Source organism: Dipodomys spectabilis, unplaced genomic scaffold, assembly GCF_019054845.1.
Source record: "Dipodomys spectabilis isolate Male_0828 unplaced genomic scaffold, ASM1905484v1 ptg000078l, whole genome shotgun sequence".
In the NCBI taxonomy this organism is placed as follows: Eukaryota; Metazoa; Chordata; class Mammalia; order Rodentia; family Heteromyidae; genus Dipodomys; species Dipodomys spectabilis.
This window is the reverse complement of record NW_024870755.1, coordinates 438,916-450,343: the sequence shown is the minus strand read 5'-3', so window position 1 is coordinate 450,343 and position 11,428 is coordinate 438,916.

Below are 11,428 nucleotides of genomic sequence, written 5' to 3'. Positions count from 1 at the left end.
GGCCTGCAGGCTCTCCTCCTGTGGTCTGGTCACTTTCAGGCACTTGAGGGTGTCCTGCCACTTTGGGGGCACCACCTGGTCCTGACATTTGGTGGGGCCTGCACTTGCTTCAGCTGCTCCAGCAGCTGGTCTGCCTCTCTAGGTGCTGCTGCAGGGCCTCCTCAGAGCTCAGCTGCTCATTGGAGGTGATGTGCAGCTCACAGGTGGCTCTGAGCTCCTGCATCTGGGCCAGGGACTGCTCCTGCCACTCCTTCAGCTCTCAAGCTGCTTGGCTCTCTCTCTCTCAGCCACTTCTTTCCATTCCTCTATCTTCTTCACTGTGTTGTCCAGCTGTTCTCACAGATGTTTCTTCACCTGCTGCTCTGAGTCCAAGATGCTGGCCAGCTTCTCCTTCTCACTGCTCATCATGTGGAGATTGGCCCTCACATGCGCATCGTGGGATCTTGCAGATCTCCTGCTGATCCTTGGCCTTCTCCAGTCTCCACAGTTGCTTCTCCTGCTCCATGTTCTGGAAATGGAGCCTTTGGTTTTCCTGGACCTGGATGTGCAGTTGTTCTTCTGGGTTTTTCAACTCCATCTGCGTGCAATAGGCCTGGGCTTTCATCTGCTGCTTGACCGGAGATGGTCCCGAAGGGGGCCATGTCTCTGCCAGCTTCCTTCTCAGTTCCCCCAGCTCCTTCTCTAGGTCAAACACCTGCCTTGCCCCTCGATTCTTCTCCTCTGTCAGTTGGTTCACCCACTGGGTCAGCCACCGGGCCTCCTCCTTATGCACAGACCTCTCAATGTTCAGGTCTTCTGTGAAGGTGTCTCTCTCTAGATTCGCTGCAGTCACCATCCAACTCAGGTTGTCCAGTAGTCTCTTTAGTACCTCACGCCCCGCCAGCACTTGTTGGAACTTGCAGATTCTGCTCTTCATGTTGCTCCACTGTGTCCAGAGTGCTTCCAGCTTCTCCTGCAACTCAGTGTTCACTTGCTCCAAGTCATTGAAGCTTCTGATCTTTTCCTTGAGCTGAAGGGTCACATCATTCAGCTGTTCAAAGAACATTTCGGTCTCATTCTGTGAGCAGTGACCTCAGAAGCCGCCATCTCCAGCTCTGCCATGTGCTACTCTGTGGTCTGCAGGCACCTGGTGAGAGCTTCATTGTCCCTTTCTCTGTCATTGGTCGCCTGCTGCACGCGGGCTGGTGAATATTGTAAATTACTTTCTTCCCAAACCAACCTCTGTATGGGTGCCTTGTGGATCTCTAGCTCCCTTTTCATTGCTGTGTGCAGTTGGGCTATCTTCTCCTCTCTTACTCCCGTTCATCCTGCAAGTCTGTCTTTTCCTGCTTCAGTGGTTGGATTTTGGCACGGAGCGCCTCTTTTCTTCTTTTGCTGGGATCCAGGGTGGGCACCACATGTCAGTACACCTCTGCAGATCCTTGGTGTTATTGGGACCATTGACACTCTGGACCCTGGTGGCTGTGGCTGTGTCCAAAGGCAGGGGAGGCCCATGGTCAGCATCACATTTGGCTGGAATATCCTTTGAGTCACACTCCCCAGTGGTGTTTGTCTTGGGGATCCTTCGCTTTTTCAAGTTCTTATTTTTCTTGAATGTTGCAGATCTGTTGGGAGGATTCTTCTGCCAGTGTTCTTGTGGCAATTTCTTGCCCGCATCTCTCTCATGGAATCCTGTTGTTTCAGACATCTGAGCACTGGGAAAGATGGGCTGGCCACTTTCCCAAGGTCTGGGAAATCCTCTATTCACCCACTCACTGTCTAGGACTTCAATTTCCTACTCTACTCCAATGTGGCCTAGAGTATCTTGCTCACCAATCAGCCACCTCTACCTTCCTCAACTGCTAGTAGTGGTGTCAGCCAACTGAGGGAATCCAGGTGCTACTGGGCAGCATGGAATGTGGGCGTGTCCACCATTCTTGTTTCCCATTGGTCAGAAAGAAACATGAAAGAATGGGGGTGTGGACAGAATCCTGTGATGTAGGCAGAATGGGCAGAGTCAAGATGACAGCACCCCTTTCACGTGAAACTCTGTCCAGTCCAGTTGAGGACAAGAAGGTGACCTGCTTTAGCTGGATGGCTGCACAGATTGTTGTGTATGTCTGTTTGTTGCCAGTCCCTGACCTTGAACTCAGGATCTGGGCAGAGCCCTTGAGCTGCTTTTGCTCAAGGCTAGCCCTCAACTAGTGAAGCCACATGGCTCTACTTCTGGCTTTGTTGGCACTGAAGTTGGACAGGGGTCTCAAGGACTTTCCTGCCTAGGGTGACTTTGACCATGATCCTCCTATCACAGCCTTGTAAGTATCAAGGAGGACTGCTGAGAGCCATTGGTGCCTGCCTAATCATTGATGTTGCTGATGTTCTTGGACAGACCGGTGATTTCCTTATCCTCAGGTTTAAGTGGTGAGAGCTGGAGCCCACATCCTGGTCCTGCCACCTCCAAATGGCAGGTGATCCTAAAAAACTCAATCCTATCCATATAAATACCAATGGCATGTGATATATGTGATTGAATGGGCAGTTCTTGAATGATTCTAGGATAAAATTATACACAATTATATTATAGGACACTGATCAATTTTAATTAATACGTTATGAAGCATTTAAACAATCACATTCATTAAATGGAGGCAGAATGAAATACCTAAGAAATGGACATCACATAGAATACAGTTGTCATTTTTTCTATCAGGACTGGGATTGGAACTCATGGTCTGGGTAACTCTTTTGCACTGTGTGGAAAGGGGAAGCTCACCTCCTTGAAGTCATGAAATTCAAGTCTGTTCCTTAGACCTGAAATCAATCCCCAGCACTAGAAAACATACTATTCATGTACATTTTAAATATTTGATTTATATTTATATATAGGTTGACTCCATATAGCTTTCAGTGTATTCATTTTTATTTTTTGTTTTATTCATGTATTGGCCATTTATTTTGTTGACTATTATGGCACATAGAACATTAATTCCATAGGATATAGATCTGCATATATGTTTCACTTCATACCTGACTCCTAGGACTTTCACAAAAAAGGAAAACGTTTGTCACCATCAGCTTCTTACTCCACAATTCATTTTTTGGAAGTGCTGGCATCTGAACTTCGGCTTACAAGGCCCAATTCATGAATGGGTGAGTGTCAACACGCCGTCCTGGGGCAAATTGAGCTGACAGGCAGTTCCAAGAACCTTAGATCGAGCCCCAGGGTTTTACAAAATAAGAACAGAGTGACACCCAGAGGTAGTATGCTAATAAATATATATCTTAATAGAGTGCCAGACATGTCTACACGTTATTCAGTTATGTAGACTACATTTCTACCAATTCTTGTGTATTTATTATGCCTCTATGTAATTAATGTTATTGTTTTCATCCTTAATAAACTATTAAGTAAATCAGTGTCCTGAAATTGTTGCATCCCTGTGAGAAATAGTATTCTTTTAATGCTTCATAAGATAATTAAATATAATCAATCAGCTGACTGAAATCATGAAGTCTAATTTTATTCAAGTATCATTCATGAGCAACCTATTCAACCATGACATTGATAACATTCCATCGTTATTCCTGCGAATGGGAATGAGTCTCTTAGGATCTCCACCATCCAGAAGTGGCATGAGTAGGATTCGAACTGTAGGCCTATGTTGCCATGCGGGACTATGGATTCCTCAACAGTCCACAATTAAAAAAATTATTTAGCTCCCTGGTTCGCAATTCGAGCCATTTTTTCTGCCAGGCCAAGGATTGGTACTCAAGGTCTGGGTTACCCGATAGTCTGCTAGCCACGACCAATGCAAAGTGAGGTACCCTTTGTAGCCATGTAATTTGGACCCAGGTTGGCCACCATGAAAAGGAAGAAAATGTAAAAAATCCATCCTGTGGCTATTTTTCTGTGTGGGTTTTTTTTTTTAATCCTGCAAGGCTTCAGGGCCTAGGATCACAGGGTCTACTATGGGCCTATGGCAGCCCACCTGCCTAAAGTGATGGAAGCTGAGGCAGGGTTGCCATGAAGTGAGTTCAAATCCTTTGGTTAGCAAAAAAAAACAAAAAATAAAAAAACCCTAAAAACTAATAAAGCACTCTAGTTCAGAATTTGCACCATTTTTCTGCCACAGCTCAGATTCCAACTCAGGTCTAGATAACACTATAGCACTATGGGGGAAGGGGAAGCTTACCATCCTTGAACACTACAAGTCCAGGTCTGCTCCTAGGGCCTAAATTGAACCCCCAGCACTGGCAAAAATCATATGCCCATCTATTTTAAACATAGGATCTCTATTCACATACATTCATTCAGTACAATTATTCTTTTTATTGGGTGTCTTAGTCATGGATGCATTTTGTTTATTGAGCATGATGACAGATATAACTGTGCTATCATGGATGACAATCTATTCCCATGTCTATAGAGTTGCTTAAGTCTTCTCCATCCTAGCTGAGACCCAGAATTTTCACAGGACAGGAAACAGGTGGATTCTCACACCTGCATTCCTCTTTTGGCAGTGTTGGGATTTGAACTCAGAGCCTAGTAGGCCCAATTGGAGAAAGGGTCAAGGTGAGGACACCATGATGTGAGTATCTAAGGAACTAGGCTATTCCCAGGACCTGAGATTGAACCCTGAGGATAGGGCAGGTGGAGAGGACAATAGTCATCCATTCATAAGCTGAAGATAGTATGCATATTTGTTTAGAGTAGGAGAGATGGCGACCTGTGATGGAATCCAATCTACCTTGTGACTACTGATTCTTGGATCTTTCCCGATGCCTCCATTTCATGACTGTGATGATTATGGTCACGCTTCATCAATTCTTCATTAAAAATAATCGATACCCCAGGAATCTTGCCTATCATTTAATACTCACATCCTGCAGGAACTACTCATTCAAGGATGAGATTGATAATATTCCACGACTCTTCTTAGGTCCGGAAACAAGTATCTCAGGATCTCACGCCAATCCTTCAATGTAGGGGGGCTGACTGGGATTCGACCTCTGGGCCTCTTTGTCTGGATGGCCTGGGGCTTCCCCAACAGCTGCAGGCCTTCAGCCATTCCAGGTAACCTTCACTCTGTAGGTCGTTGGGTTCAGACCCACCATGGTCATGGTACAAAGGAAAATGAACATAAAAGCACCAGGTGGAACTTCCCACAGCTTTTTTTCCCTTGCAGGTTTCTCTTTTTCCTGCAAGCCCTGGGGTCCTAGGATTCGAGGATGGGCTCTAGGCCCAGAGGCCACAGCATAGGATGATCACAGCTGAGGCAGAGTTGCCACTACTTGAGTTCAAGCACCGGGTCTGGTGAAAAAAAAAAAATATATATATATATATATATACATACATATATATATATACATATATATATATGTATATATATGAAGGAAGGAAGCACCCTAGCGCAGAAATCGCGCCATTATCCTGCCAGAGCTGAGATTTGAACTCAGGTCTGGGTAACTCTGTTGCACTGTTGGGGAAGGGTAAGCTAACCATCTTTGAAGACTACAAGGTCAGGACTGGTCCCAGGGCCTGAATTGAAGCCCCAGCACTGCCAAAAATCATATGCCCAACTATTTTACACATAGGTTCTCTATTTACATGCATATGTGGAATGCATCATGCTTTCAGTGTAGTTATTCTTTTTACTGTGTCTTAGCCAGGGATGCATTTTGTATTTTATTGAGTATGATGACAGATATAACTGTGCTGACATGGATGACAACCTATTCCCATGTCCATGGAGTTGCCTATGTCTTCTCCATTCTAGCTGAGACCAAGGACATTCACAGGACAGGCAAACAGGTCGACCTATGGGTTCTCACATCAGGACTCTGCTTTTGGCAATGTTGGGATTTGAACTGATATCCTAGCAGGCCCAATTGGTGAAAGAGTCAAGGTGAGGACACCAGCATGTGAACAACTGAGGAGCTAGGCCATTCCCAGGACCTGACAATCAGCCCCAGGGAGGGCCAGGATAGGAATAAATTCATACTTGAAACATAGTATCTGTATTGACATATATGTGTGGGCAGCATCTTGCGTTCGGTGCATTTCTTCTCCTTAATTTATGTCTAATTCATGATGGTATTGTGAACTTTACTGAGTATGGTGACAGATATAACTGTACTGACATGGATGATGACCTGTTCCCATGGTTATAAGGTTGCCTATGCACTCATTCTCCATCCTAGCTGAGACCCAGGACTTCCACATTAGAGGAAATCAGGCACAATGTCTGGCTTCTGACATCAAGATGAATCTTTTGTCAGGCCTGGGATTTGAACTCAGGTGTGGGTAACCCCGTTGCACTGTGGGGGAAGGGGAAGCTTATCATCCCTGAAGACTAGAATGTCAGGCCTGGTCCAGGGCCTGATTCGAAGCCTCAGCAGTGGACAAAATAACAAGCTTACCTTTTTTAAACATAGGATCTCTATTTACATACAGGTGTGGTATGCATCTTGCTTTCAATGTAGTTATTTTTTAAATTTTGAGTCTTATTCATGAATGTATTGTGTATTTTATTGAATATGGTGACAGGTATATCTGTGCTGCCATGGCTGACAACCTATTCCCATGGCTATAGATTAGCCTATATAGCATTCTCCATCCTCAATGAGGCCCAGGCCCTTCACAGGACAGGAAATCATGTGGATCCATTGGTTTCTCACATCAGGATGAATCTTTTGGCTGTGCTGGTGTTTGAATTCAGAGCTTAGCAGGCAGAATTGGGGAATGGGTCAAGGTGAGGACACCAGTCTGTGAGCCACTAAGGTGCTAGGCCGTTCACAGGACCTGAGCTCATGCCCCATGGGGGTCAATATACTCATGAAATCATAATTTAAAGAAAAGAGTTATATTTCCAAACATGGGTCGGTGGCATCTTGCGTTCAGTGCACTCATTCTCTTGATTTCGTATCTTATTCATGGATGCAATATGTATTTTACTGAGTGTGATAACAGTTATAACTATGCTGACACTGCTGGCAACCAATTCCCATGAGTATAGAGTTGCCTATATAGCATATTCCATTCTAGCTGAGACCCAGGACTTTCACAGCATAGGAAAACTGGTGCAACCATTGGCTTCTCATATCAGGATGAAACTTTTGGTAGTGCTGGGATTTGAACTCAAGGCCTAGCAGGCTCAAGTGGTGGATGAGTCATGGTGAGCACACCAGCACGTGAGCCACTAAGCATCTAGGTCTTTCCTGGAACCTGAGATCAAGCCCCGGTGGGCGCTATAGTAGTCATAAATTCAGAATTTAAACAGAGGATCTCTATTTCCATACATGGGTGGGCGGCATCTTGGGTTCCGTGTAGTTATTGTCTTTATCTGGTGTCTTACTCATTGATATATTGTGTATTTTCTTGAGCATAGGATGACAGATATAACTGTGGTGACCTGGATGACAAGCTATTCCCATGAGTATAGAGTTGCCTATGCATTTTCCATCCTAATTGTGACCCAGAACTTGCACAGCACAGAAGAACAGGTGCAACGAATGGTTTCTCACATCAGGGTGAATTTTTGGAAGTGTTGTGATTCGAAGTAGGGGCCTAGGAGGCCCATCTGTCCAATGGGTCCACATGAGCAAACCAGCCTGTGAGCCACTAAGGAGCTGGGCTGCTCCCAGGAGCTGAGATCAAGCCCCAGGAAGGCCACAAGAGTCCTCAATGCATCATTGAAACATGGGATGTATATTCACTTCAGTGTGTGGACTGCCTCATGCATTGAGTGTAGTTATCTTCTCTATTTTGTATGCTATTCATGGATGTATTGTGCATGATCTTGAGTATATATGACAGGTGTAACTGGGCTGACATGGATGACAACCTTTTCCCATGGCCACAGGGTGGCCCATGCATTCTCCATCCTAGCTGAAATCCAGTTCTCACACAGGAAAACAGGTGAAACGTCTGGCTTCTGACAGGATGAATATTTTGGCACTGCTGGGAACTGAACTCAGCACCTAGCAGGCCCAATAGGCGAATGGGTTCACATAAGCACACCAGCCTGTGAGCCACTAAGGAGCTCGGCCATTCCCAGGACCTGAGATCGAGTCCCAAGGGTAAGGCAGGGGGAGCACAATAGTCATCTATTCATAAGCTGAAGGTAGTAAGCAAATAAGTACATATCTGTATAGAGTAGGAGAGATGGAGACCTGTGATTGAATCCAATCTACCCTGTGCCTACCGATTCTTGGATCTTCCCTAATGCCTCCAATTAATGAGTGTGATGATTATGGTCACGCTTCATCAACTCTTCACTAAAAATAATCGATACCTCATGAGTCTTGACTATCATTTCCTACTCGAATCCTCAGGAACTACTCATTCAAGGAAGAGAGTGATCATATTTCATGGCTCTTCTTAGGTCCAGAATTGAGTATCTCAGGAACTCCTGCCATTCCCTCAATGTAGGATGGCTGACCAGGATTCGACCTCGGGGCCTCCGTTGCCCGGTCATCCTGTGGCTCCCCCGACAGCCAGCAGGCCTTCAGCCACACCATGTCACCTTCAATCTGCAGTCCACCGGGTTTGGTCTCACCATGGTCAACATTCAAATGAAAATAAACCTAAAAGCACCAGTTGGAACTTCCTGCCACTTTTTCTCCTCCGGCTTATTTTTTCCTACAAACCCTGGGGTCCTAGGATCCGAGGATGGGCTGTGGTTCCAGAGGCTGCAGCCTAGGATGATCGGACCTGAGGCAGAGTTGCCACAACTTGAGTTCAAGCCCCAGGTCTGGCAAAAAATATTAAAAAATTGAAAAATTATGAATGAAGCACCCTAGCTCAGAATTCGCGCCATTTTACTGCCAGAGCTGGGATGTGAAATCAGGTCTAGGTAACTCTTTTGCACTGTGGGGGAAGGAGAAGCTCACTATCGTTGAAGACTACAAGGTCAGGCCTGGTCCCATGGCCTGAATTGAAGCCACAGCTCAGGCAAAAATCATATGCCCATCTATGTTACACATAGGATCTCTATTTACATACATGTGGGGAATGCATCATGTTTTCAGTGTAGTTGTTCTTTTTATTGTGTGTCTTAGTCAAGGATGCATTTTATATTTTATTGCAAATGATGACAGATATAACTGTGCTGACTTGGATGGCAACCTATGCCCATTTCTATAGAGCTTCCTACTCCTTCTCCATCCTAGATGAGACTCAGGACATTCTCAGGACAGGAAACCAGGTGGATCAATGGGCTTCTCACATCAGGATTCATGTTTTGGCAGTGTTGGGATTTGAACTGAGTGCCTATCAGGCCCAATTGGCAAAAGAGTCAAGGTGAGGACACCAGCCTGTGAGCAACTAAGGAGCTAAGTCATTCTCAGGACCTGAGGTTGTGCCCCAGTGAAGGCCAGGATAGGCATAAATTCATAACAGAAACAGGATATGTATTGACATATGTGTGTGTATAGCATCTTGCATTCGGTGCATTCCTCCTTATTTTGTGTCTAATACATGGAGGTATTGTGTATTTTACTGAGTATGGTGACAGGTATAACTCTGCTGACATGGATGATGACCTGTTCCCATTGTTATAAGGTTGCCTATGCATTCATTCTCCATCCTAGCTGAGACCCAGGACTTCCATAGGAGAGGAAAACAGGTGTAAAGACTGGCTTCTAACATCAGGATGAATCTTTTGTCAGGCATGGGATTTGAACTCAGATCTGGGTAACCCTGTTGCACTGTGGGGAAAGGGGAAGCTCATCATCCCTGAAGACTAGACTGTCAGGCCTAGTCCAGGGCCTGATTTGAAGTCCCAGCAGTGGACAAAATAACAAGCTTACCTTTTTTAAACATAGGATCTCTATTTACATACAGGTGTGGTATGCATCTTGCTTTCAATGTAGTTATTTTTAAATTTTGAGTCTTATTCATGGATGTATTGTGTATTTTATTGAGTATGGTGGCAGGTATATCTGTGTTGCCATGGATGACAACCTATTCCCATGGCTATAGAGTTGCCTATATAGCATTCTCCATCCTCGATGAAGCCCAGGACTTTCACAAGACAGGAAAACAGCTGTAAGGATTGGTTTCTCACATCAGGATGAAACTTTTGGCATTGCTGGGAGTTGAACTCTGGGCCTAGCAGGCCCAACTTTCTATTGGGTCCATATGAGCACAACAGCTTTTGAGTTACTAAGGATCTAGGCCCTACCCAGGACTTGAGATTGAGCTCCGGGGTGGGGTTTGTGCACCGTATTCATCCATTCATAAGCTGAAGCTAGTATGCTAATAAATACCTATTTGTATAGAGAATATGTGGCAAGCTGGAAACCTATCTACCATGTGACTACCAATTCTTGGATCTTTCCCAATGCCTCGATTTCCTGAATGTAATTATTATGGCCACATTTCTTGACGTCTTAATTAAAAATAGTTGTTGTGCCAGAGGTCTTGCCTATCATTTATTATGTGAATCATGTATGAACTTCTCAACTCTTCCCTAGGCCTGAATTCAAGCACCAGCCCGAAAAATGTAACATTTATAGACATTTTAAATATGTGATTTATATTTACATTTATATATTCTGTCTGTATTGTGTTTGTTGGAGTGACTCATTATATATTATTATTGAGTGATTAAATTAACATTTATTTTATGAACCTATATCATTTATTACATTTATTCCAATCTATTCCGTAGCATGTAGCTTTGCACACATACTATGTACATCATACCTGACACCCAGCACTTGCACAGAAATGGAAAACAGGTGTCACACTTGGAATCTTACTCCAAGATGAAATATTTGGCAATGCTGGTACCTGAACTGAGGGCCTAGAATGGGTGAGTGTCAGCATGGCAGCCTCTAGCCCATTCAGCTGCCAAGTGGATCCCAGGACCTAGGATGGAGCCACATGTTTGGCCAAAATAGCAGTACCTTTCTATGTGGTATATATACCATATATATATATATATATATATATATATATATATATATATATATATATATGGTATACAGATAAATATATATTTAGATATTTTGATACTGCCAGTGATGTCTATGTGGAATTAAATGACACATACTACGTTCGTACAGATTCTCAGGTCTTTAGTGAGGACTCCATTTAATGAATAGTATTCTTTTAATGCATAATAAACTATGAATTAAAATCAACCTGTGTTCTGTGATTATTGGGTCTAAATTTATACTAGACTGATTGATGAACTAGTCATCCAACCATGACGTTGATCATATTTCTCTGGCATTCCTATGGAAAAGCAATAGTTTCTTAGGCTCTCCAGCCCTTTGTAAGTAGCATGACTGGGATTCAAACTCAGGGCCTAAGTGTCCAGGTTGGCCTATGGCTTCGCTGACAGCCTGTAAGCCTTCAGCAATGCCAGGTGACCTACAGGTTGCAGCAGTGTTATTTGGACACGGGATGGTCACCATGCAAGGAAGGAAAACCAAGGAACTG